The sequence below is a fragment of the Dromaius novaehollandiae genome, chromosome 4 (genome assembly GCF_036370855.1).
Source record: "Dromaius novaehollandiae isolate bDroNov1 chromosome 4, bDroNov1.hap1, whole genome shotgun sequence".
In the NCBI taxonomy this organism is placed as follows: Eukaryota; Metazoa; Chordata; class Aves; order Casuariiformes; family Dromaiidae; genus Dromaius; species Dromaius novaehollandiae.
The window spans coordinates 84,024,926-84,051,526 of NC_088101.1; the positions used below are offsets into that span (position 1 = coordinate 84,024,926).

The 26,601-nt window shown below is 39.0% G+C and overlaps 1 protein-coding gene across 4 annotated transcripts in view; it reads right to left on the bottom strand.

The window, feature by feature from the left end:
- CTNNA2 (catenin alpha 2) overlaps positions 1-14,030 on the bottom strand; it is a 466,069-nt gene extending 452,039 nt beyond the window's left edge. For 2 of the 4 annotated variants that reach the window (XM_064511624.1, XM_064511623.1), the window contains exon 1: positions 13,820-13,956. The gene's annotated coding sequence lies outside the window, so the exon portion shown is untranslated. Of the gene's footprint in view, positions 1-13,819 lie in introns of all 4 variants that reach the window. The other 2 variants (XM_064511622.1, XM_064511625.1) reach the window with 2 other exon arrangements.
- Between the last annotated feature and the right edge of the window lie 12,571 nt (positions 14,031-26,601).

Genomic DNA, 26,601 nt, shown 5'->3' on the forward strand with positions numbered 1-26,601 from the left:
CTTCACTTCAAAAATAAATGTAGTATGGACTTGTTCTTTTTTTAAATTAAGCAAATCAGCCAAACAAATACAAGAGGAATAAGTGCCATCACATGGAACCTAAGGTAGCGAAATCCAGACGTGACAGGGATAATCCCAGAAAACAGAGTTGGTATGTTAAAAAAAGTACCTGTCTGGTTAAAACCTCAGGTGCAAATCTCAAAAACTGTTAACAAAGCACACATTCTGAATAGTGGCAACATACGGTCACCATACTATTTGGTACACAGAAAAAAACCAAGGATCAGAAAGTACATGTTCTTTAATCCCTGTTGCTTAACTCAAAGGACAACATGACCCTGTCTCCTGAAGCTGTAAGTGACAAAGAAGCTCTCTTAGGACAATTTGTTGAAACTATCTACAGAATTAACGTATATGTTATAGTTTCAAGGGTTATCATAGTGTAAAACAAGCTCAAAGCCTGTAAAAACTATTAAACTCCCTTCTTCAATGCACAGCTTAGCACGGAATGAACGTTGCTAACCTGGTAAGTTCCTACTCATACGCTGCAAAGATGCACAAAAAGAAAGAAAAATGAGTCTTAACAACTACAACTGGCTGATGGCAAGGTTTACTTTAGCTAGGATGGAAGGCACCATAGCTTTAGTACATCAGGCTGGACATCCTATTCACAAATTAATCTAGAATTATACTTTCGATAAAAATAACCACAGAGAGAATTTTAATTATTTACCAAATTAAAGATAACATGGCCCATTTCTCAAAGGTTCATACAGCCACGGAGGAGAGTTCTGAGGTGTGATGAAGAGGCCAAGCTGATTTTTATTCATGTATTTCTGTGCTTATCTACATGGAAAATAGAATTATTTTCTATTTAGCCCTGTCGGGTCTTTTGGATTTTTAAATAACTGCTTAGGAAATCGCAAGCCTTCCCCATGAAAACCACTAACAAAAATAGCAATAAGAAGATAAATATTGGATTACAGCAACTCTGAGCAAGTCTGTAGCAAAAAACGCATCTCCTGACATTCCCATGCCTTAAAAATAACTGCAAATATGATAGAATACATAGAATAATAGATTATACTTTACTAAGGCCTCACTACAACGATAAGCATTTGCTAAGTTTTCACACACACACAGAGCTCTTACAAACTATTTTTTCTTTTGCTTTAGAACAGAACTTAAGCATAAAATAATGCAGAGTGGAACTGTTGATTCCTATAACAAAGAAAACACTCAGAAATCCCCTGAAGCATTCATAACTATAATAAACAATAATAATAGAAGTTGTCTATTTTTCATCTTTTCCACTGTATTTTGCATAACTTGATTTGAAAGCATTCAAATACCTTTGAAAAAAAACCCTGCTATTAACAAATACTTTTCATTGAATTATTTATAATTATACATATATATACTTTTTGGACTACAGTTTGGACTAAGGTTTAAGATTAACAATAGACAAACATTTTCTTTAACAGAAGTAAGGGGGTTTTTTTTCTTTCTTTCTTAACTCTCAAATTAGAGAAGGTTGATAAATACAGCTAGAAAAACAACACTTTCTTCAGTGGTAATTAAAGATGTTCAAGGACTGCATACTGTAGCATCACTATAGCGATACAATAACTTTAAGTGGTTACAAGCCTTCCTCAAATCATCTATTTTATTTAGTAGATTCCAAAAAATGAAAACATGTTAGCTGCTCTTCAGACATCAAAAGTTCCTTGGAGCAACAAATAATAAATCCTTTCTAACATATTGACAATGATCACAAACCTCCTTGACGTATTTTGCATTTAACCTTGTAACATTTTCATTAGTCCCATGATGAGTTTAGATCCCTCACAGAGGATATTCTGCATATTGGATCGGCACATCTGCAATACGCTTTCCAATCATTTAAGACAACATTCATAGTTTTCCTTACTTCCACTTCTCAGTGATCTCCGAAAGGTCACTATTCTCATCAAATTTCATTATTATTTAATGTAGCTTGCCACACTAAAGACTAATCAAGAGTTGTCATTCATCCCATGACACTCCTACCACCCTGATTAGGACAACTGGAGAGAAATCTAATGAAAGTCACCAAAAATTCAGTACTCTCCTGGTGTTCTTTGTCGCTCCGAGATGAGCTGTACCGCAGCACATTGCGCAGAAGCAACACACAGCAGCGACAGGGATGATACAGGACCTACGAGAGACCCGTGACCTAACCAAAGCGCAAGCTGAATACTATAAGGTATCTACAGCGGCACGACAAGCCTATGTGTAGGCAACTGAACTCCATCTGTAACGTTTTATTTTGCCCACCACGACAAAACTAGTTTCTCACTTCAGAGGAAAAGCTATCTTTAGATAAAAGTAGAAGCAAAAAATAGCTCATTAATAAAAAAAATTTAAGCAGAATGTATTGCATATTTGCAGCAGCTGAGAAATGGAATACAAAGAAGATCAGACGTACTGGACACTTCTTGTTACTTTTTTTTTTTTTTCTAAAGATGTTGGAATATTGAGAAAAAAACCTGCTCACATAAATCATCTGACTTCTAGAGGATGTTGCAGATATAATTAGCACTCACACCAGCTCTATGAGGTAACACAGGTACACGCTCTCATTTCCAGTGATTTAAGCTAGTTAGTATCATTGTAACACAGGGCTCATAACTGCTACTCTTGACTTAGAATATACAGGCTCAGCCCACAGAGTCAAAGGCAGAGCTAGCGTTAGAAGCGTTGAGTAAGATCTCAGCAACATTAATGGAAATTCTGCTGTTAGTTGTAAAGGACGCAGGCTTTCATCTTGTATAATCCTAATTCCCAATCCAATTCCTTAGCTACGATACCCAGAAAAATAACCTAAGATGCTGGAAGAGCCCCAGCAAAATAAACCTTTACTTTGTCACTGCAAAGTCTTTCTCGTATTTTGTGCATTTCACTCAATAATAGAAAGATGTTTTAGATTTGGGGCACTTAATTTACCACAAAAGGAGTATTATGTGAATATAGCATTAGAACTAAGATTCAATATGGGCGCTTTGTTCAAGTAAAGCAAGGTCATCTATTCAAGAAACAGTATGTTTTTCTATACAGACACTTTCCTCTTGTCTAAAAGACCTATAAGTACATGAAGCTGTCCAAAGTCTTCCTTGAATATATATTTCCCACAGCAGCTATGCTTTGTCTATATTTCATGTATCCCAGCCGTAATGGCCAAAAGGTGACTTCAATTATAAGCATTTTTAGTCATTTCTAATTAAAGCTAGGTGGAAAAAAATTTATATATTTAATTTATATATATAATATATATTTTTATATATCATTTATATATATATATATATATATATATATATATATCTCAAAATCAAAATTCAGAATTCTTTCTCACATCACCTTGGCTTCATCTGAATGAAAAAAAATCTTAACGCAAGATGTAAAAGAGAAACATCCAACCCAGCATAGCCAGTAATCACTAGACTACAGAGTCTCTCCTGCTCCCTCTCTCTGATTTAAGAAACACTTAAATCCTTGTGGATTAGCTCTTAAGGGCTGATCATGAAAAGCCTGAACCATCACAACTGCTGCAAAGTCCTTACGATGCAAGGAACCTTTCCTCCAGACATCATGGACTACACAAGCAACAGAATGTACCTCACAATATCACCAACACTTCTATGGTGCAAAGAGAAGGAACATGAGATATCCCAATTTTTACATCCTTTTGGAAAACTGAACTCCCTCTCCCCCCAGATGTCATCTCTACGGTGTCCCCTTTGTCCTGACTGAGCTTTTTATTAAAAAAAAAAAAAAATCAGCCGAGAAGCTGTTCTCAGGCTATGTAATTTTTTGTTGGTTTGTTTCTTTTGGCTGACTGTCAACCACCCAGCAAAAATAAACTCATTAAGCTGTCAGGAGACCTGAGCACACTCATGTTGTCAGTGCATTTCAGCATCATTCTCATGAGCCCAAAAGCCATAAAACTATTAAAATAAAGTTAAGTTGACTCCACCCTTTGGATGCAACCCAGTCAGGAAGGGCCTGTCAACCTGAAGTAAGTCTCATGCAGCATCTGAGATAAAGGATGTAACTTTGGCACCTGCCAAGCCAGAACCATCCTAAACTAGCAGCACTCAAAGAAAACACGGAGTGTGGAGCCTTGAAAAATCAGATACATTTGCATTATCTTTATAGCTCTCAGCTTCATTTTGTTTGCAAGCATGTTGGTTTTGCATCCAAACCACACAGCTGTTCATGCATTGAACCTGTCCACACGCATATAATTTTCTTTTCATGCCACCAAATTTGTAGCTTGCTGAACACGTACCCAGTTTAAGATTCACATGAAGGCTAGTAATCAGTGACGCGTCTACTGAAAAGCAACAAGGAATAGCTCCGTGGCTACTACAGTCACGCAGCTCAACTACTTCAAGACATTAATTCTGAGGCCATTTGACTGCATTTACATAAAACGTATCCCTCCATATTACTCTGTTACGTTCATTAGATTATGCTGCAGCATTGGAGATCACAAAGAACATACCATACCTGTCACTGGCAATCCAAGAAGACACTAAAAGAAGCAAACTCATAGTTCTCTGGTCACAGTAAGGGAATTTATATAGATAAAAGTGAGTAACAAAATGGTGTTTATTGCCCCACTGAAGGTAAATATTGAACACACGTCCCCTTTACACTTTTAGGTTCTGAGCTGAATTTGTAAACCAAACATTGTTGCTAATAAACATAGATTAAGAATAAGGCAAGCCAAAATGCATGAGTAAAGCTGTAGAAAACGCTCTGGAAATGCACTTAAGTCATTTACAAGATCAGAAGAGTAGGCAGAGGAGGGCCAGAACTTATATAAGCTTTGGTCCTGCTTTTCACATAAGCAGAGCGTGCCTAGAAAACATTCTTGTTCAGGACTTGAGTCCTGACGGCTCTTCAGCACCCAGGAAGCACTCGGTACACTTCCATTACTCTGACCTACACTGGCCTTGCACTCCCAGGGCTAAGCCTGAAATGCAAGGTTTTAAACTTGAGTTTAAAATAAAACCTTTGTTTAAGGATAAAAAACATGCTAGAGTGCAAGAGCAGATTAAAGCCATCCATGGATCCAGTATGCTTGCTGTCATAACCATATACTTAACTCTTCCTAAGGTACCCAAGTAAAATTAAATCCTAAGATGGCAACAATATTTCTCTTTTCTGGAACATTTTCCTATTGTTACTATATATCAGATATAACCCAGAAACAGTACTTAGCAATTCAAAAAGTCCAAAACGTTTTGTCAATTTAAGGTAATAGGCTTGAATTTTACTGAAATCATGGACAGTCCACCTGAGTACCAGTGATAGTCTTGCATACCCTTTCCTGGGCGAAGTGCTCCCAGCCAATAAGAAAATCAGTATGAATCTATTTATTCTTAACCTCTCCCTACTCTGCCTCATCCTCCTTCATTCATGGACTTCCTGACAATTTTTCTTAGAAGTATTTCTGTATATTATCTAAAGATTGGAAATGTAGATTACAGAGATAATAGATATGTTCAAAATTAGACTAAGCAGCTGTAATTCTGAATTTGCATGTGTGACTTGATTATAGTAAGCACTCAAGACTATTTGTATAAGAACTAGAAATGAGTTCATATGCTGTTAATAAAAATACATGAATCCCTCTCGCTTTGACCCTAATCAAATAAAAACTAGGTACAAATGGCCGTTGTTTCTTTTGCAACTCCATAACTTCATTTTAAAGATCCACCTGTGGATTTTAATTGCAGGAATGCAATTAATTGACTTTTATGGATTTCACAAATAGAAAACCTATTCTCTTAGTTCCCAATTTAATCTGCTAATTTTTTTTCAAGTAGGATTGCTAATATTGATGATTGATAGTCTGCTCTTATTCTGAAATAGGAAAATTAGATGATAATTTTTAAAGTCAAACTTGGCTATGTGCAGGCCCTGCTGGCCTAAAAGACGGAGGTGTTTTTAATCTGTAATTAAGCAGAAAAGATATTTAAAACATGCATCCTTTCTACTCTTGATATTTCTCACTTGAAATTTCAGTTGTTGGCTATTTTTACACCTTTACTGGCAAGTCTGAACAGTCTTATCTAAACAGCCAACATTTGTAGTCATTGGATAACCATTTATGAAGAGTTTTGATAAATTCTCTATCAAAGTCAAGACCAGATGGCAACTTATTTTACTTAAAGATTCTGACACAATAAAAAGTTATAAATTGATCTTTTTATTTTGGCCAAAACTTAAATAACTATTTTCATCATTTAACTTTTATAGGTAGGCAAAAAAATGGCAATTGGGTTCTATATTCAAAGTTTCTCAAGAAACATGGTGGAATATGCTAAAGCAACTGCAGCTTTTACTTTCAGGAAGTTAAGCATGGGGGCTAGTCCTCTTCATAGGAAACATTACAGTTCTTTCATTTTATCTAACAAAATAATTGAATGTTCTATTACACAACACAGGCCATAAACAAATTTCAGGTATGTACATTAGCACCATCTTGCTTACAGATGCAATATTGCACCTGATGGGGGATATGTGAAGGTACAGATGTGAATTCACATGAAGAACTGACCATGAATGGGACTATGAGCAATTTATCGCAGCTGATGATGTTTTATAGCAGAAGGAGACACTATTCAACAATCTTCCAAAGAAGAAAACATTTAATCACAGAGAACATTACCTCTATTACCTATTTATTTTTATCCATTTAATATGAATTTTAAAAATCCATAAATTGACTCAAAAGTTACAGAACATTAAAGGGGACATCTTACTTTACCAAGCAGCAAACAACAAAGTGTTTTTCTAGGGGCAGTGAAGCACCAAAAAAAAAAAAAAAACCCTCAGATAAATGCCTGCCTCAGATTATTTAAGCAAGTTCAAACTGCAAATAATTATTTTGCCTCTTTTCAAGAAGTTTTATTCACATTTGTTAGCACGGTTCCTTTGGAAAGGGCACAAACTATTGTTACTAACATAATGACACTACAACAGAAAAAAGATCAGTGCCGATTAAAATTTTAAACTAAAGATGGAAATATTTCTATTCCATAATCTAACTTGAAAGTCAAATCTTTAGGAAGCTGAATTTGGAGTTTCCATTTATGTTCGAAAAGATTTATAGATCTGATAGAAGCAGTTTTCTCAGCTCTGCACAGGATGGACACAGTCTCTGCATTTAGAATATAGAGAATAAACTATTTCCAACTGATCCATTTCTTATAAGAAAAGAGAGATTTATTTGCTCTTGTTCTGCTGGAGCTTTAATGTAAAATGGACTTTAATGTAAAAATTGTTACATAATTCTACAGACACAGACTCAATGGAATATAGAAGGGTGGCTTTTATCAGTAAGTAATAAAGTATTGAAAATTAAAGTCAATTATTTATAAATAAAGGACAAACGGATTAATCTATTTTCAAGAAGTCTTAAGTAATTTAAAAGCTTAAGTCCCATTTTCAGCAGTCACTTGGGCAACTGGAAGCCTAGCCTGACTGAAACCACTTCCACTTTCTCCTTATAAAAGCATACTCAGAATTTAACTTCCACTTACTTTCAAACTGTCTTCTGTTCTAATATTCTTGTGTAAATTAAGCATTACATAACATATACTTGTTTTTAAAGTACAAAAATTCAAAGAAAAGGATAGGGACACTGGAGAGAGAAACAGCATGTAATTATCATTATAACACCAGTGATGATAACACATTGAAATTTCTATAAATAAAGCTCTAAAATAATGTGGATATAGAGATTCTTTTGTATAATTGAAAAAAAAAATCTATTTTTCTTACCTCTCAGCAGAAAACTGTGAGGTCTTCTTAGTGTGTTAAAGGATGCAGCTTCACTTAACTGAGTAATTCTCATTACTTAAAAAGCCTGAAAACTTCAGCAGTCTCTGTAGCAATGCTGAAAATGTTTCTCTACTGTTCCCAATACCAGAATACTAATGCAAGGGGTGATATGACAGAAAAATATAGCTATTCGAAAAGTAGTCCAAAGAAAAGAAAAACTTGCTATGAGTAAGTGCTGATTCAATGAAGCTAAAGTTTCAAAGAAAGCTATATTATGTCGACATATCCAATGAAAAACTATTGAAAAGCCTTTTTTTTCCTATAAAGTCATACACTTTCATGACAAGATATAAGTTTGAAATAAATGGGTTTTTGAAACAAGTAGGGATATGATATTCTCAGTTTGGTAAAAGAAGTTTTATCTTGCAAGAAATTTTAAACTTCACCTGCTTGCTCCAACCTGGAGTAAACCACTATTCCAAAACATGAGAATTTACCATAGTACAAAAATCCCAGATTTCAACCAACTGTAACAATAAGTGGCGGTCACAATAATTTTATTTCCTAGAGCAGTTGTTCTTCAATTATTTACATACAATCTTCAACCCATCTCATCGTTTGAAACTTTCAAGAATGCCCTCTTGTATACAATCACTGTTTGGAACCAGGTGTCTTAGGACTTTCTTACTGGAGTGTATTAAAATGCTAAGGAAACTATTTATGAAAACTGAGATGTAAAGCTTTTATCCATAAACCTGAGACAAAATTCATTCACATCCGTAGAGCACTGGGCCTGTCCAACAGGGGATTCAGTGCAATAAACTAGTCTTATCACTCTTGGACATGTAGTTGGAAAATACTCAACAGATAAGGGGGTTTTTCTATCTCAGTTAGTAAGGATCAATAAAATATATTCACATAATAATGCAAGAAGAATCCAACATTGCTGCTTTACAGTCACAGCCAAATGAAACTATTCTGGATAATTTTGAAAATAAGGAATTACGAATTCCCATAAAACAGCAAGAAGGCAGAATACAAAAATACCTTATTTATTAACTACTACTTTTAATAGGCCAAATCTTGTTTTCTGTTCTTTCTTTAGTCATGTCTTAATCATATTTCTTACAGCAGTATTAAACATTTTTGCCTCATTTATATTAAAATATTAATAAATAGAATTATTCTCAAGGTTCAAGACATGCTAGTCTTATAAGTAGTACGATCAAAGTCATGTTCATAGTGTTGCTGAAACATCTGGATGATCTTACACACCACTAATGGAGCTCCACACAGCAGCCAGAAGTTCAGGTAACCTCTGCTTCCTGCAAAAGCCTACTGCGTTGAAAGCCCTGTCTTGTGAAAGTTTTAACTGGTCAACTAATAAACAATAAAGTATATGTAATTCTTCAAGAAAGTTTATTTTATATAAACACAACATTTGTTAGAATAAACAGTTAAATTTAGTCAAGATGCAGCTCTTAGCTTGCCTCTAACATACACCTTTCCTTTGTCACATTTATCCTCCCCCTCTACCCTCATTCTGGTTTTATTGCATCTTCTTGTTGCATCTTCCCTCAAATTAGCTTTTTGGGACAATTTCTACAGATCTGAGTGACAAAGAGCCCCAATCTAACTACGACCTAAGTATGCTACCATAATTAGTATGGGGTTAACGTTGTTATTCTCTGCTTCTGTATAGCTGCCCTGCATATTTGCAACTACTTTGGTTTAGATATAACATATATGTGGATCTCCTCTGTTTTGTACTGCCTCTGAACAAAAGAGAGAGGGAAATAAATAAATAAATAGATTAGCTTTGCTTAGCAAAACCTTGAGACATATTATATTAACAGCAAAAGCCTACTCTGCCCTGAAATGCAATGAATTGTATGGCTGTGTCATTGCACACAGAAAAAAAATCCCATTCTCACACGTTCAAACATCATGTAAAACCTAGAAGACATTGTCAGAACTACTATAATTTGGCAACAAAACAGATTTAAATAAATGCTGCTATTAGAAATAGGAAGCCACATATAACAAGATGAAAAGAATCAACAGATAAAAAATTACATACATTTTGAATCCATAAGTGTAAAAAATTGATAAGAGAAGTTAAAGACACTTCTTGGCAGAAAAAAAAGGAAAAAAGAGCATAAGCTCTTCAAGCAGAAGAAATCTTAGCCATAATAAAGGCCTGCTACTAAAAAGGGGTTGCAGTCTACACCAATAATACCGAGAGGGCAGATGCATTCAATAAATACTTTAGTATTTGGAAAGAAGCGAGATGGTTTCTTTGTGCCTCACGAGAATGAAATACTTTTTCAGTCCATTAGTAAACAAATGTTTGAAGACAACCAGTTTCAAAACAACATTACTTCGCAATAGACATTTTTAAGTCAGCAAGACCAAATAACATTACCACAGAAAAGCGTTCTTTGAGAAGTGTCTAAGATCTCTATTCCACCAATACAAATTTTTAATATTTCTGAAAATAGCATGGAAATTTCAAGACTGAAAGAATGCTAATGTTATAACCATACTGTAAAAAAGCTAGTGAGACCAAGCTTCTAACTCTAGGCAGGTTGGAATGACGTCAGTCCTGAGTAAAATAATAGGAAAACTGATGTGAGATTCAATCAATACATTAAAGATATACATAAGAAATAACAGGGAGTAGCATTAATGAATGTAGATTTTCTTAAGCGAATCTGATTTTACTCTTTGATAAGACTGATACTCCCGATTGATAAAAATATCAGTACACACATATAGACTTTTATGACATTATGACAGTCTGATTACAAAATAGTATCTATTAAACAGACTAAGAATTGGTTAACAGGCATCTCAAAAAAAAAAAAAAAGCTGACAACAAGGCTGCATCACAATCTAATGCATATTCATGTGGAGTTCCCCAAAGGTGGAGCCACCACTATGAAACACACTTCTTCGGTTATTTGTAAGCATACGTACAACTGATCAAGCATGACAAAATTTACACAGGTCATAGATTGGCCAAATGTTATATAGCTCAGCTAAATCAGTTAAAAAACTGTCAGGACTTTTTTGGTAAATTCAACCTACGCTAGAAACAATATATTCTTAAATAAAGCCACATGCAAAGTTAGAAACCTACAAACAAGAAATGCAAACCAGTCTACAAGAAAAATGAACTCTTGTGGAAAGGGACAGTCCTGAAAAGATGTGATCACTGAAAATGAGATCAAAATGTGCTGCAGTGGCAAAAGGGTTAATGTGTAAATGTGATACATAAACAGAGGAGTTGCACTAGAGAGGTGATTTTCAAACTCACAAAACACAGCTGAGACAAGATACTGGAATACCACGTCCAGTTCACATTTCTACAAAGATGCTGAAAACATGGAAGTGGATTTGGAAAAAATGCCACAGAAATTAAGTTCTGAAGAAGATGCCTGTAGTGACAAATTTCAAGAATTTAAGTTCATTCGTGCTCTTTAATACAAAGAGAGAGGTCACTAGGTTACAGCAGATAAATACATCCATGGTAAGAGAATACTACAAGTTCTTTAGCATGGTGGAGAAAGATACAGCAATAACCACTAACTGGAAGCTGAGGCCAGATAACTTTATAAACAGTAGTTTCTCCACCTCTTACTATCTTCCAATCAAAATTCCATTTTTTTCTGGAAAATGTGTTTCAGCCAAATACAAGTTATTGCATTCAAAAGTAACTGGATAAAATCCAATAGACTATAATGGTCAAGAAGTCACAGCAGAAGAAGATCTAATTGCTTCCTTTGGCTTTAAAGTCTCAGTCTACGAATGCTCTTGGTTTTCAAAGGCATTTCAGTAGTACCATACACATTCAATATTAATATTAAAAAAGAGCTTTCAAAAATATGCATAAATTAGGGTTGTATTTCCATATAAGGGCTCAAGTAACACTGACGAGCCTCTGGAGCTTTCCTGTTGAGGCTTTTGTCACCAACAAAACCCATCAATGGAATTGCAGATATCTCACATACAATTGAAGCGGTATTATTTCTGTAGTAGTCCCTAAACAACGATCTCCACAATGGACTGTAAAAGTTCATTCTTCAGGTCAGTACTTTTACTCTTCTAGAAAGAATTCTGTTTAAACTGTAATATAAAAAAAAAAACTGATACGACACATAGTATTAATCATAAAGATACGTAAAAAAAGAAAACCAGAAGCACTCTAATAGCCACAAAGCCTGTAAGATCTGTTGTTCTCATTAGAAACATCATCTAAGTCTGCTCCCATTTATGTTATGTATCTACCCTCCACTCCAAAATACACCGTATTTCCTGTAATCTTGACAAGTTAACAGAATCAACATTTCTTAGGGAATCCAGACCAAGATAGTGCATAACGTGCAGGTTTTCATATTATTCAGACTGACAGAGTTTTGCTACAGTATCGGCTGCTGTACTACCTATAGATTTCTAAAATAGCAGAGGTTTTGAAACACATTTCTCCTGACAAAGTACAAATAAACTTCTCCTAGCTCAGTAAACGGAAGCTTAAAAAGGATGAAATTGCCTGAAACATCCTAGCTATCAAATAAATAAATAAATGTTCTGTTACTACACAGCTGATGGAGGGGGAAAAAAAAAACAGCATCCACACAGAGCATTTTAAGTGCTGAACAGCACCTTGAAAAGAAGACGAGCATCACATAGGACCAGCAAGACGAGAGTGAACGCATTTGCCCCTTCGGTGCATTGAGGAACAGGTGCATGCTGCATGTTCCTCACACTACGTATCACCGAAAACACACAAAAGTTACTTTCAAGCACCCTTTGCAGACTGGCAGTCCCAAGCCGTACCCACCGCTACACTTGACGCCACGCAAACGCCCCGGCAGGCGAAGCAGCACAAGTCTGGCGACAGGTAAAGCACAGCGCTGCTCCCACCACCACCACGTTCAAGCAAAACTTCTTCCGCCCCAACAGCCAGCTCTGGGGCCGGGCACGAGGCGCTCTCGCGGCCGCCTTTCGTCCACACCTTCGTGAATCTTCCTGCTGTCCCCCCGTGAGCACAAAGCTGTATTTTAGACTCCGCAAACTTTAATTCTTTGCCACCAGAGCAAATCCTCTGACAGGACCCGGGACCTGTCGGGCTGGACTCCAACCCAAACACGGCTCCAACTCCGAAGCCACCCAAGCGGGTGGTTGGAAGCGTCTCGGGAACTGGAAGAGGCCTAAAGAGCAGGGCTGTACAAAGCCGCTCTCGCGGGCCTGGCCACCCCCTGCCCAGCGCCCCCCGACCCCCTTCCCGGCGGCTCCTCGCGGAGACAACCGGAGCGGCGGCCGTAAATCACGGAGACGCGCAGCGGAGGGATAAAGAGCGAGGAAGAAATCTGTGGTGCCTGAAGAAAGGAGAATAAAAAGAGCCAGACTAGGGAAAAAACCACGGAGCTGGCGTTCGCCTCGAAGCGATGCGAGGTAAATAGAGGCATGAGTGAAGCGACACCCTGACCCTGCCTTTTCTTCCCTAAATATCATCCCCCTCTTCCCTAAATATGATCCCCTCTTCCCACCCTACGCACGCCACGAAATGACCGTTAATTCAAACCCTTTCTTTAAAGACAGGGGGATTATCGCTGCCTGTGACCGACTCTCCCTGCGCCTCTTTCTCTCTTCCACCGGACCAAAATCAGAATCGCGGTTGAAAAAGGGAAGAAAGGAAGGAAGGGGAAGGAGCGGATGGTTATTATTTGTGGTGGGTGGGAAACGTGGGCACGGGGAGAAGGCGCCTGGGGGATGGGGAGGAGTGGGGAAAGGTGGCGAAGGAGAGAAGAAAGGGAAGGAGGACCGGGGAGCGCGGGGAAGGATGAGGGGACGGCGAGCGAAGGCGGGGAAGGAGGAGAAGGGACGGAGGATGAAAGGAAGGCGCTGGGGGAGGCGGGGGGGAAGGGACGGGCGGGAGGGGAGGATGAGGGGAAGAAAGGAGGATGCTTTGCCCCGGCCTCACCTCGGCTCGGTGGTGGGGGGGGAGAATCGCCGCCGCCGCCGCCGCCTCCTCCCCGGCAGCGACCGTTGCGGACGCGCTGGGCGCGCGGCGCGGCTCCCTCACACGGCGCCCGGCCCCCGCCGCCGGCCCGAGCCGCGCTCGCTCGGCTCTGAGGGGACCCGCGAGCTGCCGCGGCTCCTGCCAGGCTCCCGGCGGCAGCCACTAGGGGAGGAGGAGGCAGCGCGCCTGCGCCGCCGCCGCTGCCCGCCGAGGGGGCGGCGGGGCGGGGGGAGGCCTGTGTCGCCGCCGCCGGCCGCGGGTGCCCGGCGGGGCCGCGCGCAGGTGCCGTGAGTGCGGAGCCGCCGCCGCTGCTGCTGACCGCGGGGCGGCGGAGGCCGGGGGTGAGGTGAGGTGAGGTGAGGTGAGAGCGGGGCGCGGCGGGGAGCGCGGCCGCGGGTCCATCTTGCGCGGGGCCGGGGCCGAGCGGGGAAGCGCGGGGCCGCCACAAGGTGCCTGCGCCGCTCGGTGGCGGCGCCTTCCCCTGCCCTCCCTCACGGACGGCTCCGGAGTCACCCGGCCGCGAGTCCCCAGGGCGGGGGCGGCTGCTGGCTGGGTGCCGCGGGGGGACCTGGCCGTCCTGAGGCGCCGCGAGGTCTCCCCGCGCCCGGCAGAGCCATCGGCGTCCGCGGCTGGTGCCTGAACTCGCGGGCACGAAGCGAGGAGGGGAGGGGGAATGAGGCTGCCCGGGGTTTTCCCGGCCTGTTTTAGCTTCGGGGGGGGATTTACCGAAATAATTCCCCTCCCGCAGCCTGTGCGGGGTGATGGTACCGCTGCAGGAGCGTCTGTGAGGCCTCGCGAAGAGGCGATACCTGCCGGTTCTTCCTTCCCTCCTCCCCATCAGGTACATCATGGCTCATACTTCGTACCGTCATATAACACATGTAAGTAGCCGCAGCCAGTAGTTTACCGAAATACTTTGAATTATTTCAACCTTCTGACGGTATCATTTAAAACAGAAACAGTCTATTGTGCGTGTAAATCCCGTGACAGAGTGCGTGCCAGGCTGACCTGCCCTTTAGGGTGATATGCAAATTATTGCTGCAGGCTGTGCATTTAGTTTGCCTCTTTAATAGACATGCAAGTTGCATCGGATTACTTTGCTAGGTACCGTTTCGTCTTTTCCATGCTATTGCATCAAGCCATGTGATGTCAGCAAAACTTTACTTACAGACCTTCTTCTAGCCTCCATCCCTGTATCCCTGTCTTTTAGGTTGCTAGTTCTTCTGGCAGCGACAGTGCCTTACTTTAGGCTGTGAGTGGCCAGCATATTCGGAATATTAATGGAAACAAGCAGAGTTGTCCATATAGAATACAGTAAATTAGTCCTTTATCACAATGCATTACACTATTTGAATGGCGACTAAGTGTTTCTACAGGCATTTAATTGAAACAAACTTGCTATAGTGAACATACAAGACCACAAATCATAAATAATGCCTGATTATGAAAAGTGATATAACCTCTCCTCTCCCCAAGCTGCATACATCTCTTGTAAATTTGAACCAAGGACACACTAAAAAATCTGAGCATATTTCTGTTTAAAGTGTGTCAGTTTGAGAAACAAATCAGATTACTTACCTGGTCCAGATTACTTTTATCTAAGACAGATGTGGATTGCTGGACTATTGCTATGAGGTCTGCCTGAATGCAGTAAAGCAGTCTAAAAATCTGGAAGAGCTGTACAAACTGCCCCCCCCCCCAAGGCCCTGAAAGAGAGCGCTGTCCACTGTTTAGACATTTATTTCTTCCTTTAGGATATTAACTGGTTGGAAACTACCCGTATTATTTCCTTGTCTTTTATCACTGTTAACAGTCTCAAACAAAAGAAAAAGCTTTTTTTTTTTTATTACCACTGTTTACTTAAAAACTGAGGTAAGCTGCTAAGCTGCTCTGTAAATGTATGTTGCTCTTACCAGCCAAGGGAGGCCAGCTGAGAGGTCCTTACGCTTCCAACCGCCATGGGATCTCCCAGTGCCAGAATTCAGCAACGTATAGAAAGGAGACATCACTAGAGCATCAGAATTATTGGGCAGGTTGATCAGGAAGACGCACGAAAAGGCCATTTGACTTAAATGAAACATGCGTGGATGTTTTTTGCATGTGTATGCTTTTTTTTAAATGCTATGCAAATTGTGGAACTGTCTGCCAGGATATAGAACCCAAATATTTTCCATGTATGTGGAAAATGAGAATATTTAGAACGAAAACTACAAAAAACTGCAAACAAGGCATGCTTCACATTTATCAGTGAACCTAGCCCCTGTTGGCAGTTTAATCTTTAACCTTCCTTTACAGAACATTTTCATGCTGACTTCTGCAATATGTAGTTACTCAAAGGAATAACTAGTCAGATACAAGCCGCTTTCAATTTAGCTTTTACTGCGAGTATCTGATTGAAGTAGAAGGGATATGTGCAGAATCTGGCGGAAAACACACACTCAAAGACACATAAATGTGCATAATCATACCAGTCCTAGGTGCGCAGCTAGCTGGCTCAAGCAAAAGGTCCTTTGGAGAGTTGGAGTTCTTGCAGCAAGTGGCATCCCACAGCCTCAGCTCCATCACATGCATGATGAACCGTGCAGCTGAGCTTTTATGGCTTCTGGACGAGTAGCCGTAAAGCCTGTGGAAGCTTCTGGGCTGCCAGACTGAGCTCTACCCAGGGTTGCCACACTTACACAGCCCAGTGGGACCCAGCTGATCTCTTTCAGGCTGGAGGTCACGTTATCAGAGTGGTGCCTTCAAACCCTTCTGCTCAACACTGCCTCTGCCCCACAGTTGGCCAGGTCTCACTCATCCTCGTAGTGGGGAGCTACAAAATGTCCCTCACTCAGCCTGTACGGCTGGAATGTGAGTCTGTCCCGTATAAGCAACAGAATAATAAACTAACTAGAGGTTGGCAAGGGTGCATGTGAGCGCCTCATTTCTCTTTCACAGATGAGAGGTAAGGTACACCAGTAGAAATGCAGTAGAAGCTCAAATACACTCCTGAGAAAAGGCAAGGTGCAGCCAGTTGCTGACTTGGGGATACCTTGCATCTCCACAGAGCGGTCCAGGAGTCTCAGCTGCTCGTGTGTGCCTTTTGAAGAGGCCTTCACTCAGGACTCTATCATGTGCCATGCAGAACCTGCTCAGTGGCATTTTTGGCCCCTGTGCTGTTGGTGGGCTACCCCTGAGGTTGACAGAGATGCTAAGAACAGGGAAATAAAAGCAGAACACACTCTTAACTTTCTTTTTCATATATAAGGTGCATTATAAGCATATACTTATATCTTTTCTTAATTTGTCTCCAGCTGTTACCTGCTAAGCAATCATAGACCCCTAAAAATCCTACTTACATTTAGAAGTCCTTATCTCCATGAATGGCCATTAGGAAAATGAATAGGATCACTGCTGAAAGGCATTAATACAGGACCTAAATTTGTAACGGTGGTATGATCAATGAGGGAGATAGATGTACAGGAGGAAACACAGTGTCTTGTGAGCTCTGTAGGCAATTTGCAGTATTTATGTTGTGGAGACTGGGTGGCAGAAAGAGCATTTAGAACCAGAATTAATTTTAGTGTATTTATAAAAATGGTCACCATATTGTATTTCAGTGTTAATTCCAGCTCTTATTTACTTTTTTTTCAATGTAGCAATCTTCTTTTATCTTATTTTCTTTCTAACATTTGTCTTCACATCTGGGAATTTAGTGTTTGCTTTGATAATGCTAATTTCATTTAGCTATGCTTTCTCTTTATCTATACATTCCTCCTGTTTCCTGGGCTCTTCATATTGTGCAATATCAACTCTTTCAATAAGACCTAGCATTTGACATGTTTTCAGTCTTAAAATAGGCTAGTAGGCTTCTTGAAACATTACAAAGTATTTTATTTTATCTTTACATCTTGCTCTCATGGAGATTCCACAGCAGGAATTATTCCCCTTACCCTAGCAGACATTCTTAGCATTGTGTCTGTATTAATAATAAAAAAAAAAAAAAAAAAAAAAAAAACTTTTGCTCATCTTTTCTCTTGTAGAACATCGTTGTCTGTGGAGCAAGATTATTGCTTAAAACTCTTCCAATTGTTTCCTTTAAGAACATGAACTTCTTTGAGCCCTTAATGATCTCAATAGCCCTTTGTCTGTTTCTAGGTGGACTTAGTTTCTTTCACCACCTAATCCGCAACCACTCCTCCTGTTCCTGCTTGGACAACGTTTGTGCTTTAGTGGTTGAAAGAGAGAATTTCAGAGAGCAGCTGAAAGCTGAGCATTTTTTCTTTTTAATGGAAAGAATCAGTTAACTAATATGTAAGTGAAGAAAATGGAGAAGGATCTGTATCTCTTAGGTGACTTCTGGAGAAAACTACAGGTGGAAACTAGAATGCTTTAAGTTTCTTTTAAGCTCGATTATCTTTAAAGACAAAATAAATAATACAGCCATGATTGTTCCTTTAAAGTAGATTATTGCCTGCCTATATTGAAGAGATACTGTCAGCAGTTTTGAAAGGCATTTAAATATCTTGTATTAACAAGAGATTACCTTTCAGGCTTGATTTGAGTGCACAGGCTAAAATGCACATTTTTACTGCCTCTGAGCTCATTTGGGTAGCTTTTGGGTAGATATTTTGAACACCTGCATGCTGGTTTAGGTATGTCATTTTTGGCATATTTGCTTGAGCACTGAGTTGCAAATATTTGTTGTTTTTGTACTAGGTAGTAGCATGAGCAGCACAATGCACAATAGAAAGGTCTTCAAGCCTTGCAAGTCATTTAAATTGGTTATTGTATGAAGAGTCATACGCGAGGTGAGTTCTGACACTGAGTTCCTGCCTGCCCTGCCCTCAGTCACCGCTTCTGACTGTTTCCTCTGGCTCAAAAGAATCTGTCAGTTAGAGGATCCAGGGACTTACCCTGACTTGTCCCTCTGAAGTCACAAGAAGGCAAGTAGCGGATGCAGTTTGTTGTGAAAAAACAGAGCAGGGCCATGTCTGTGCCCTTTTTATGCTGGAGAGGATGTGGCAACTACCTTTGCTTCTTTCAGAAAACTGACTTCAAAAATTAAAAAGAAACACAAGACATTCTCTCTGCTCTTGCTGGTATGATGTTCTTGGCTAGATTAATGACTGTCATTGGAGGCTGCTATAAGCCTTTTCTTTAAATTGTTGTTTTTCGAAACCAAAGGAATAGTCTTTGACTTTTGATAAACTTTTTTTTGGACTTCTGTTGATGCCAACTGTTAGTGTGTGGGGGGATGGAGGTCATCTGTCACCCTTCATCTAATTCAAGATAGGACAATATGTGATAGATATAGATAGCCCCTTCCTATTTTGAAGTAGAGAGGGGAAAGAAGAGTTGAGAAATCTTGCATATGTCCAGAAAATGTGCTATAAATTTTTGAATGTTCAATTCAAATGCCATAAAATCTCTCTCTTATGTTTGTAAAATGATTCATATGTTATTCTGTCTGAAAGGCGGTAGCAGCTAGGGAAAAAGAATGGGACTGAGGAAAATGTAGCTTCTCTTCTCAGTTCTTCCTCAAGCCTCCTTGGGTAACTGGCTTAAGTTCTCTTAAGCCACTCCAGTTTCTCTGTATTTAAGGTGTGTTAATTATACATATATCAGAAAAATTGTTTTTCATATCTTTCCTTAAAGCTCTTGGTTCCTACGGAAACTTTGATCAGGCGAGCAGCTGTTATGCAGAGAGCACTGCTTCTCATGTTGACCACCACCTTCGTGCTGTTTCCCATCTGTTGTTTGTAAGCACCTCATGTCTTGTGCCACTGATGCTGTTAGCTCCTTTGAAAACAAGCTCTATTTTGTTCTGTTTGCACACTGCATCAAAAAAAACAGGAAAACAGTCCATGACTGGGAATCCTATGTAATAGCAGAACATATTTTTTTCTTGCTGGGAATCTCAATTAGTGAAACTTCTCACAGAGGAACAACTCTGTGACAAAGTATAAAACAGCTTAGTTCAAACATACACAGAGTAGGCATTCAGGTAATCTTGCCTATTTGGGGGAACAAGACAAAGGAGGAGGAGACCAAATGAGAGAGTGGGGCTGAACATGTAACAGAGGAGACAGGAGGTGTTAGAGGAACTGGGCAGAAAATGCCCAGACTAAAAATCTCCGTAAGCAAGCTCATTCCTTTCCAGGACTTGTTGAAGTCGCTTCTTTCATCTTCTGAAGCTGGTCTGCTCCTAGAATTTTTTTCTGTAACCAAGGAAAGGCTCATGGAGAGAGATTAATATATGTACCTAACACCTGTCACAGAGTAAGGATAGCTTCCTTCAAAATTTTCAGACTGAGGCAAAGAAGGGGTTTTTTGCACTATCATGGCTCCAAATATAGTCCAGTATTACTCTGTTTTACAAAACAGTCAATAGACTTGCTTCAGTTCAGAGATTTTACTATCCTCAACCATATACTCTTTCAATTATTACATCCTGTTGTACTTTCTGTACACATAAGGTGGGATGGAAATCTGTTGGTACTTTCTTATCCATGTGAAAATTCCTGGATTCCTACATAGTTCCAATTATAGTACTTCTCTGCAAATGTCATTTAGAAGTACTGAGCTAAATTTTGATCCTTAGGCCTTACTATACAAAATCCTGTTGCCTTTATGAGAATTTTAGTAGACAGACGTGACAGAGAATATCCCTAGGTGATACAGCATCACGGTAGGCTAGAGATAACTGGCTGCAGAAACTGTTGGTCTGTAAGGAAAAGAATTTTGTTTTCCATTAGGCTTTATGTTACTGCTTTCTTTTTCCACTACATTAAAGATTCTGAGTATTTAATTAAGGCTTAAAACAGCTACTTGTGATATAATACTAACTAAACCATTTTTGTCAGAAGAAATGCAATTACTTGCATGTACTTTCTATCTTGTGAGCAGGAAGCAGTGGTGAGATAGAATCAAGACTTGTGTTTTAGACACACTGGCATGTAGAGAAAAGATCTCCCACAACTTGAAGTATGTGAAATTTCTAATTTGTTTCTTTTTTTCCTATTGACAGAAGCCCAAGGTGATGCATCCTTCCCTTAACATCTCTAGAAATGCACAGGACCTATACCTAGACATAGCCTGAAGACAGTTCATGAGGTTTTCGTAGTCTACGTCACAAATAAAAATGCTATGGATGATTCTGGTCTCTGCCTTCAGGCCTTGATGAATCATTTGCTAAAGAAACAGCAGCTGTAAGTAAAAAAGAGGAAAAAATCAAGAAAAAAAATAAATAAAGCCAGTGACAAGAAATATTACAGGTTATAACTGATCTGTTGCAAGCTGGAATTTTCCTGCATCTTAATGGACCTTTTGACCTAATTTACAGAGTCTATTTCTTGTTAATTAACTTTTCTAGTTCAAACGCGTTTCTGTTAAAGATCATGTCCTTCAACTAAGAAACCTTTTAGCATCCACAGTAGTAATACAGCAACATAAAATTTAGCTTTTTTGATTAGAAAAAAATTAATACAGAAATCATGAGCAATAAACATGGAATATCTCACACCCCTTTGCCCTGTACTCACAGCAACAGTTAAAGGATGATATAAATAATTCCTTGTTGTGTTTGTCTGGACAATTATTTAGAGGCAGACTCATCCACTACATGGAGAACACAAAAACAACTAGGGAAAAAGTAGTTTCAAACAGAAAGAAAATGACATTCAGAAAAGACATATGGCCTTGTTAACTGTGAGAGAAATAGGTAGACTGCTGCATGTAAGATGAGCATGTTGCATGTAGATAAAAATCTTTATTTCAATGTCAGAAATGCTATGCACATTCAAATTGAATTATGCAGCTTGTTACTTCTCAAGATGGTTGTACCTCTTGATCGATCAGGTCAAGAGGTGCATAAGGCCTTCCATGCCTTACATAAGGCATGCTTGAAATGGGAATGACACACCAGGAATACTTAAATTGTAAAGCACTTTTCACACTTGCATCGCAGCTGGATGAACCATCCTTTAAAAAAAGAAATGTTACAGGGAATGATTTTTCATTAAATTAATGAACCTGCTGAGAAGTTTTGAAAGAATGCCTAGCAAACTATGATTTCATAGGGCTTGCAACAGTCTGCGGGGGGAAAAAATACTGCTGTCCTATTCTAGAAATTCCTATGACAAGGTACAAGGATCCTTTCCATTCACAGATTTCTTTGTGCCAATTACATGAAATACTCTGTAAAAACTGAGTAGATTTCCATAATGGAATTTTGGCAAATTACATAAAAGCAGGTTGCTATGACAGTTCCTACAAATATTTCTATTTTAGCTTTATTTTGTGTTATAAATATGCCAAGATGAAGCCATTTTTGTCAAAACATTTATTTTTCTTTTTGGAAAAAATTTCCAGGGATTTTTCAGTGCCCTAATTTTCAGTATTCGTCACAATCAAGATGAAGGCTAATTTCAAAGGTTTCAGCTTACATCTGCATAATCATGAGCTCAAGTGAACATAACTTTAGTCTTACAAATGCATAATGTCATTAGATACAGTGTTGTTAGTTTAATTGATTTTGTTTACTTCTCTGTGTAACAAATGACTCCCAAATAAATTACATTTAACATTGGCAAAAATGTTTCTAGTGGTTCCTCAGATTGAAGTCAATGGTATAGGTGTGGGCCATTGCCAGAAAATATATTAACTGTTCTGGGGTTTTTTCATTCCAGTAGCACAATGCCAAGTGAAATCTAAATGGCTACAAGAAATTGCATCTAGTATTTTGTAAATAAGAAACAGGTGGAGTCTCAAAGGTACAGACATTAAAATAGAGCAGATGAATCTTGCAGCCATCATTGATGAAATCTTGCATAAGGAACTCATTTAATATTGGTTCCAGTGGACCACTGTAAGTGTTGGCTGATTGTGCAAGTAAGGTTACATCAAAAATAAGATACATGTGTCTTTCTGTGTCAGTGTAACTACAGTGGGATGAAGTTGACTCATTGTTTTTACTGGTGAAGTAGTAGTTGCTAAATCGTATGTTGAATCCTCAAAGGGCATCCAAGGGTCATGAAGGGAGTGAGTATTTTCTGGTTTTGTATTTTGTGACATCAGACTATAAGAACTGCCCGAGGTTAGAGTTCACTTGTTTGGGGCAATAAAGTTGCTAAATAATGTGAAAGATATTTCTTTAATTAAAATTCACAGATATGCCTTCCTGAAATTAACTTGCATGTGTCCTGTATGTATGGGTTAATTCTGGATTTTAAAGCAAAGAGGGTTTTTGGATTATCTGTTGATTGTATCTCTTAAGACTGACTGAAAGCTACCCCGATTTATCCCACAGGCTCCCAAAATATGACCAAAGAACAACAGCATGGCAGCAAAGTATGTTTGTGTTCTGTCAAGAAATTAGAAATCATTTGATTAACAGCAGCTTATTTTTGGTGCTCTGACATTGATAACACAGAAGGAAGAAGGGATGTCCAGAAGCAGAGAACAAGATAACTAGAGAGCGTATTGAAAAAGGAGGGACAGGTACAAGGTAGAGCATCCTGACAAAGCAGCCAGAAAAGAGCTGATTGAAGATCGATTAGCTGAGGAACAGCCGGAGCCAGTGTGATACGCTTTTTTTCAGCAGATGTCAAAAGCCATTGAACAGTTAAAATGCAGGCTTTTCTTTTGTTCTTTCCTTACCCAAATCTGGAGTTATCCCAGAGATATTAAGCAGTTAGGAATAGACGAGGAGGAGGATATATACAACAGCATATAAGCTGTCATATAGACCTATGAAAAAATGATTCTTGCTATGAAATACTAGAGAAACTCCTGATTTTTTTCATATTCAGACTCTAGCTACTCACCCACATGCATGCACACACACACATACACACACTCCCTCTCTGACATTAATAGGACTTTTTCAGTGGACTTGCAAGGAGCAAGTTACATTTATTTTATGCTTTTATTTTAATGCTTCTGTGTTTTTATCCTGTTAGCAGGTTACTAGTACATATGGTTTGAGAGAGCTTTGAGTAGTAGAAAGTAAAAGGGAAATTGCTCCTGGGAAAGAGATTATTTGTATAAAGCTGAAGGGAAGACAAGTGCTTTATGTTAGGGCTCTGACTCCATTAAAGGATACTTGGCTTAAGAACATACCTTGGCACTCAAACGTTTAGGTGTGTCTGATACTGTACTATTTTGTACTGTGCATAAAAAGGCAAAGCACATCAGGTATTTCTTTTTACCTATTTTTGCTAACCTAAACGTCTCAGCATGTATTGGGAATACACAGACAAATACTGATATTGTGAACTCGTATGTCCAAGGAAGACTTCTATTATTGCTCAGAGCCCTTGTGCATTCAGTCAGGTTCTGCACATGGAGGAACCATGTAAAACTGCAAGTCAGCATGTACGACGCAGCTTGTTCAAAGATTTGCCACCACTCAACAGGTGTAAATATAGGTAGACATAAGAAAGATGTGAGTACTGAGGATTTCTGTAATCTGGTACACTAGCTATACGCACATATGGAAAGCACAGTCACAGAAACATATCCATCATAAGAGCAAATGACAAAATAAATGTTCAAAACAATGTGGAAAGGAATAAAAATGAAATCGGCAATCAGTTCAGCATCAGTAGGTGGCCAAAACAGGCTAGATATAAATATTTATCACATGAAGGATGTCCAAATTGTATATTACTGATATACTGATACTTTCTCAACCTACATAATCAGTAAGAAGCTGTCAGAGTAGTTCAATTCTGTGATTTATTCACCTCTATAAACATTTTAAAACTTGTATAATTTAAGCAAAAGGCTTGCAAACAATCATAAGAGATTAGCATAAATTGTGCCTTTTAAGAATAAATGTGGGTGTGGTGCCTTGACCCATTTACTGTATTAATAAGTATGCCGCATTAAACTACTGAATATATATTTTCATTATTTACTGAGTGGCCAAAAATAGCTTGAGTGACTTTTAGGGAGTGCCTCTTTATACACATCCCTTTTCCAAAAGTGGGTCAAGGCTTAACTAGCCTGCATTTGTGCTGTGGGTCCCTCTTTAAAACCAATCCCAACCGTACAGAAGGGGCTAAAACAATGAGGGGTCCAAATTCTGTGCATCTTATGTGAGTATCACCCTTGACCTTAATATGCCTAAACTTGGAGCAGTTGTCCCAGGATTCCCAGTCCCAGTAGTCTAGTATTAATGACAAAGTATTTTGAACTCTTTCTGTCTTCAGCTCTGCAAGAACATGAAGATGATGTGCACTTGCTCCTTGGTCTGCCTCAATATGAAACTCCCTCTTCCACATTCCAGGAGCAACAGGGAGCCTCTCTGATGATAGGAGTGAGGCTGCCAGGTTACTGCCCACAAAACGAGAGCTACGCAGGAACAAACGAATACACAGCCTGGAACGCGACCCTGATGAAGCACCTAACGCTAATAACAGTGCTGAAAAGGGAAGGAGCGAACAAAGACTATTATCACACGATCATACATTTGTTCTGTTAAGACTTTAATTGTTGTACCTTTTATTAGTTACAGGGGGTTATAAAGACATAAATTACAAGGCAGTTCGGTGAGTTATAGCTGTGTGGACGTCAGGTCTAAGCTGAAACTGTAACAGTAAGATATTGAGCAAATAGGCTTTAATATACACATTATGCTTCTCACCTCTCCCACCCAGAGCTTTTTTGTAACATTATTTCCAAACAGTGTATTTCAGAAAGAATATTTATTTTGTAAGTAAATATTTAGTATTTAATTATTAAATATTCCAATACATTCTAATATACTGAAGAACCTCTTTTTTCCATTTATAATACTTCCTTTTTTCTTTAAAAGGTGACAGCAAGTATCATTTGAAAAACTGCCTAATCTCTCTCTGTTTTATCTCCAGATTCTCTTGGAAAACTTGATCATTACAAATAATAATGAAACTCAAAAAGTGACCACAGTGTAATTAAAAGAACACCTGGTATTTTAAAAGAGATTCAGATGGTTAGATATATGTAGGAGAGCACAGCTGAACTGCTCTTCAAGAAAGCTCAGAGCAGTTTGCTTGGTGTGTATTATGTTAACACAGCCATTGAACACATTTCATCTGTAAAAATGAAGCAATTTAATGAGTCAATATGAATTGCTGAAGTAAATGATCCTAATGATGTACACTTGGAAAACCATCTCACAATAGGACAGAAGAAATTAATAGGCTAGATATCTGGACTCAAAATGTAAGATAAAGCAGAACTGAAAGCCTTTATTCTTAAGCATTGCAATAAATGGAATGCTTAAACTTAGGACTGCAGCGCAGGAGAGCTAGCTTCCGTTTCTGGCTGTAACGCAGACTTCCCGTGTGTTGACTCGTATGCTCCTTCTGAACCTGCTGTGTCTCTACATTTCATCCTAGAACCACCGCAGTTTCTGTAAAACAGGATTTAGAAAACTGGTCTTTTTCCACACTAAAGCAAAGTAGACTACAGACCAGTAGATTACAGATTCATGTAATGAATGGATTCTAAGTTCTTTATTTCTCATGCCAAACAGCAAGATGACTGTTCCCCTCACCTCCTTCAGTCTACTTCGTGAACCTGAAGGTTCTAACAAATAAGCTATAAAATGAGTCTCCTGCCTTTTTTTGTTTTGGTCTCAGCAAGTCCCAAAATTATGCATTTCTGTATACAAATGCACGGGTTCAGCTACAGCAAGAGGTCCAGTCCACATGTGGAATTCAACAGTTATGACAGCACTTCCCACTTTGTCTATGTCCACGCCTTGAAATGGGAAC